The following is a 6,000-nucleotide window of genomic DNA, read 5'->3' on the forward strand; positions in this document are numbered from 1 at the left end:
ACAACTGGAATTCTGGGCTGGAAAAGGAGCAAGTTTGAGATACCTATTCTGCACAACTCCAAAGGCCGTGAAAATCAACAAGGAATTATTTTGGAATATATAAAAAATAATGGACGGAAGAAATACTCGAGGGGAGCCACCAGGAGGTCACGAGCCTGCCAGGCACGCCCTGCTACGGCAACAAAAGTCCTTCCCCGGCAACGGCAGGAATTCTTCTTGCTACTTCTCTTGTTTGCGTCGTTTTTTTCCTTGAAGAGGAAAGGGTGATGCAGCACAGGAGCAGTAAGTATTTCCCTCAGTTCGAGAACGAAGGTATCAATCCAGTAGGAGAATCTCGTCAAGTCCAAAGTACCTGCACATACACAAAGAGCTTGCACCCAACACTATAAAGGGGTTGTCAATCCCTTCAAGATTGATTGCAAAGTGAGATCTGAAGGCGGAAAGTGCAACGAAGGAAAAGTGTAAGGCTGAAAATATGGTGTGGAGTAGACCCGGGGGCCATAGTGTTCACTAGAGGCTTCTCTCAAAATAGCAAATATTACGGTGGGTGAACAAATTACTGTCGAGCAACTGATAGAACCGCGCAAAGTCATGATGATATCTAAGGCAATGATCATACATATAGGCATCACGTCCGAGACAAGTAGACCGATACTTTCTGCATCTACTACTATTACACCACACATCGACCGCTATCCAACATGCATCTAGTGTATTGAGTTCATGACGAACAGAGTAACACCTTAAGCAAGATGACATGATGTAGAGGGATAATCTCAAACCATTGATGAAAACCCCATCTTTTTACCCTTGATGGCAACAACATGATGCGTGCCTCGCTACCCCTTCTGTCACTGGGTGAGATCACTGCATGGTATGAACCCAAAACCAAGCACTTGTCCCATTGCAAGAATCATAGATCTAGTTGGCCAGACAAAACCCACAACTCGAAGAGAATTACAAGGATATGAAATCATGCATGAGAGAGATCAGAAGAAACTCAAATAAGATTCGTAGATAATCTGATCATAAATCCACAATTCATCGGATCTCGACAAGCACACCGCAAAAGAAGATTACATCGGATAGATCTCCATGAAGATCATGGAGAACTTTGTGTTGAAGATCCAAGAGAGAGAAGAAGCCATCTAGTTACTAGCTATGGACCTGTAGGTCTATGGTTAACTACTCACGCATCATCGGAGAGGTCATGGTGTTGATGAAGAAGCCCTCTATGTCCGAATCCCCCTCCGGCAGGGCACCAGAACGTGCCCCAGATGGGATCTTGCGGAGACAGAAGCTTGCGGCGGCGGAAAAGTATTTTTGATGATCCCCTGATTTTTCTGGGATTTTAGGTAATATATAGGCGCGAAACCTAGGGCAGAGGTGGCCTAGGGAGCCCACAAGCCAGGGAGGCGCGGGCCCCCTGGCCGCGCCATGAGGGTTTGTGGGGTCCCTGCAGGCCCCCTGCCCCGATTCTCCGGCTTCCCGATCTTTTTCTGTTTCAGAAAAAAATTTCTTTTTGGCAGTTTCATTCCGTTTGGACTGTGTTCAAAATCCTCCTCTGAAAGGGGTCAAAAACATGGAAAAAACAAGAACTGGCACTTGGCACTGAGTTAATAAGTTAGTCCCAAAAAATATAAAAAATGCATGCAAAACATCCAAAGTTTGACAAGATAATAGCATGAAACCATCAAAGATTATAGGTACGTTGGAGACGTATCAAGCATCCCCAAGCTTAACTCATGCTCGTCCTCGAGTAGGGAAGTGATAAAGACTGAATTTTTGATGTGGAATGCTACCTAGCATAGTTGTCCTTTGCAACTTCTTTCACGTGACATGAATGTTCAGATCCGTAAGATTCAAAACAATAGTTTGCTATTGACATGAAAACAATAATACTTCAAGCAAACTAGCAGGGTAATAATGAACTTTCAAAATAACAAGGACAATGAAAGTTATCCCTACAAAATCATATAGTCTGGCTATGCTCCATCATCCTCACACAAGTAATGTAAATCATGCACAACCGCGGTATTGGCCAAGTAATTGTTTTCACACTCTTACTTTCTCAGACTTTTTATAACTATCACGCAATACATGAGCGTGAGCCATGGATATAGCACTATAGATGGAATAGAGTGTGGTGGTGGTTGTGAGACAAAAAGGAGGAGATGGTCACATTGACTCGGCGTATCAAAGGGCTATGGAGATGCCCATTAATAGATACCAATGTGAATGAGTAGGGATTGCCATACAAGGGATGCACCAGAGCTATAAGTATGTGAAAGCTCAAAAGGAGAACTAGTGGGTGTGCATCCAACTTGCTTGCTCACGAAGACCTAGGGCAATTTTGAGGAAGCCCATCATTGGAATATACAAACCAAGTTATATAATAAAGATTCCCACTAGCATATGGTAGTGACAAAGCAAGAAGATCTCAATCATGAAGAACATGGTGCGATTATGAAGCACAAGTGTGGAAAAATATAGTAGCATTGTCCCTTCTCTCTTTTTATCTTTTTTTATTTGGGCTCTTAGGCCTCTTTTTTATCCTTTTTATTTTTTATTTTTGGGCTCTTTGGCCTTTTTTCCTCACATGGGACAATGCTCTAGTAATGATGAGCATGACACTTTTATTTACTCACAGCTCAAAGCTCAAAATGATGATGACTCTATAGGAAATGCCTCCAGCAATGTACCGGGAAGTGCAACGATCTAGCTTGGCGTATGACGTTGAAACATCTCGCTAGCTATCTTACGATCATGCAGTGCCAATATGAGAGTGACGGCACAATTCATGAGACAGAACGGTGGGAGTTGCATGGCAATATATCTCGGAATGGCTATGAAAATGCCATAGTAGGTAGGTATGGTGGCTGTTTTGAGGAAGGCATATGGTGGGTTTGTGTACCGGCGAGAATTGCGCGACACTAGAGAGGCTAGAAATGGTGGAAGGTGAAAGTGCATCTATACCATGGACTCACATTAGTCAAGAAGAACTCACATACTTGTTGCGAAAGTTTTTATTAGTAATCGAAACAAAGTGCTAAACGCATACTCCTAGGGGAAGGGTTGGTAGGTGTTAACCATCACGCGATCCCGACCTCAACACAAAGGATGACAATCAATAGATCAATTATGCTCTGACTTCCTAACATAGCGGTTCACCATACGTGCATGCTACGGGAATCACTAACTTCAACACAAGTATTTCTAAATTCACAACACCCTACTAACATAACTCTTAATATTACCAAATCCACGTTTCAAAACTAATTGAGAGGAATCAAAACTTCTCTTTCTACTCAATGCACATGAAGATGGAGGTTTTTTTTGTATCCTCTTTGGGTACCTATCACCTTTGGGACTACTTTCATAGCATGAGCCAACTACCAAGTCACGCACCGCCGTGCTCTAAAAGATATAAGTGAAGCACATAGAGCAAAATTATCTAGCTCAAAAGATATAAGTGAAGCACTATGAGCATTCTAGCAAAATTACGATGAGTGCATCTCTCTCTAAAGGTGTGCAGCAAGGATGATTGTAACACAACAAAAAGAAAAGACTCCTACGATACAAGACGCTCCAAGCAAAACACATATCATGTGGTGAATAAAAATATAGCTCCAAGTAATGTTACCGATGGATTGAAGACGAAAGAGGGGATGCCTTCCCAGGGCATCCACAAGCTTAGGCTTTTTGGTGTCCTTGAATTTGGCTTGGGATGCCTTGGGCATCCCCAAGCTTGAGCTCTTTCCACTCCTTATCTCTTTGTCCATAGAACATCACCCAAAACTTGAAAACTTCACAACACAAAACTTAAACAGAAACTCGTGATAACATTAGCACAAGAAAACAAAGTACCAACTCTTTAGGTACTGTAGCAAACTTGAATTCTATCTATATTGGTGTTAGGATACTGTATTCTCACTTTTCCATGGCTAGTACCCCCCGATACTATCCATAGTTTCATCAAAAGAAGGAACCAACTCAACAGAAAAAGAATCTGTCAAAAACAGACCAGTCTGTAGCAATCTGTATACTTCGTATACTTGTGGTACCTCAAAAATTCTGAACAATTACGACTGCCTGGGCAAAAGGCATATAAACCAGAAGCAAAAAAGAATCAACTCAAAAGCTCTTTCTGAATAAAAATGAAAAATCATCTCGTCAGCGAAAAGTTTCTGTCTTTTTCCAGCAGGATCAAACAACCATTACCAAGACTAGTCATAAAGGTTTTGGTTGGCTCAAACACAAAAAGAAACACAAAAAACACAATCACAACAGAATTATGATGGTGTTGACGCAACAAAACAGAAAGAAAAAGATAAGTTCATTGGGTTGCCTCCCAACAAGTGCTATTGTTTAACGCCCTTAGCTAGGCATAAAAGCTATAGAATCACGTATCGTCGTCTTTGGTGCTCAAACCATAAGTGGCCCTCATCATGGATTCATAAGGCAATCTTATTTGCTTTCTAGGAAAGTGCTCCATACCCTTCTTTAAAGGAAATTGAAATCTAATATTCTCTTCCTTCATATCGATGATAGCACCGATAGTCCTTAGGAAAGGTCTACCAAGAATAATAGGGCATGTAGGATTGCAATCAATGTCAAGCACAATGAAATCCATAGGTACATAGTTCCTATTTGCACTAATAAGAACATCATTGATCCTTCCCATGGGTTTCTTGACAGTAGAATCCGCAAGATGCAAATTAAGAGAACACTCTTCAATCTCATTAAAACCCAGAACATCACATAAAGACTTTGGAATCGCGGAAACACTAGGACCCAAATCACACAAAGCATTGCATTCATAGTTTTTCATTTTGATCTTGATAGTAGGTTACCACTCATCATGAAGCTTTCTAGGGATAGAGACTTCCAATTCAAGTTTCTCTTCAAGATATTTTATCATAACTTCGACGATATGATCGGTAAAGGCCTTGTTTTGGCTATAAGCGTGTGGAGAGTTTAACATGGATTGCATCAAGGAAATGCATTCAATCAAGGAGAAACTATCATAATTGAATTCCTTGAAATCCAAGGCTACTCAAAGTTTTAATATCTTCTACTCCACTTTCAATGCTTTTAGCATCAAGATAGATGGACTCCGAATCATTGGGGCACTTTTCAACCAAAGTGGATTCATATCCAGCCCCATCATCATTAGGTTCGACACAAGAAAACAAAGATTCAATGGGAGTAACACCAAGCACTTTAAGATCTTCGTGATTCTTATCACGAGAACACGCCTTTTTAAGCCATTCATGTCTAGCACGAATTTGGGCGGTTCTTTCTTTGCTCTCACTCATGGAAACACGCATAGCTTTAAAAGTTTCATCCATATTGATCTTGGGAGGAGCACATCTAACTTTCAAAGCATCAACATCACTAGACATTCTATCAACGCTCTTAGCCAAATCGTCAATTTTGAGTAGTTTTTCCTCTATGGACGCATTGAAAATCTTTTGCGAGTTGATGAACTCTATGATATTACTCTCTAGATCATAGGGTAATCTATTGTAATTTCCATGAGTATTGTTGTAGGAGTTGCCAAAGTTATTAGAGGAGTTATTAGGAAAAGGCCTAGGAACATAGTTTCCTCTAAAAGCATTGTTGTTGCCAAAATTATTCCTACCAACAAAATTAACGTCCAAGCTAGCGTTGCTACTCTCAATCAAGGAAGACAAGGGCATATCATTAGGATCTAAAGGAGCACTTCTACTAGCAACCAAATTCATTAACTCATCCATCTTAGCACTCAACGAGTTAATTTCTTCTGTAGGTGTCCTTTCAGTGTGCCACTGAGAGTAGTTCGTCATGATATTGTCTAGGAGCTTTGTGGCTTCCCCTAACGTGATTTCCATGAACGTTCCACCTGAGGCGGAGTCCAAGATATTTCTAGAAGCGAAATTCAAGCCAGCGTAAAAGATTTGTATAATCATCCAAAGACTCAAGCCATGAGCGGGACAATTTCTAATCATCAATTTCATT

The sequence above is a fragment of the Hordeum vulgare genome, chromosome 5H (assembly GCF_904849725.1).
Source record: "Hordeum vulgare subsp. vulgare chromosome 5H, MorexV3_pseudomolecules_assembly, whole genome shotgun sequence".
Taxonomy (NCBI): Eukaryota; Viridiplantae; Streptophyta; class Magnoliopsida; order Poales; family Poaceae; genus Hordeum; species Hordeum vulgare.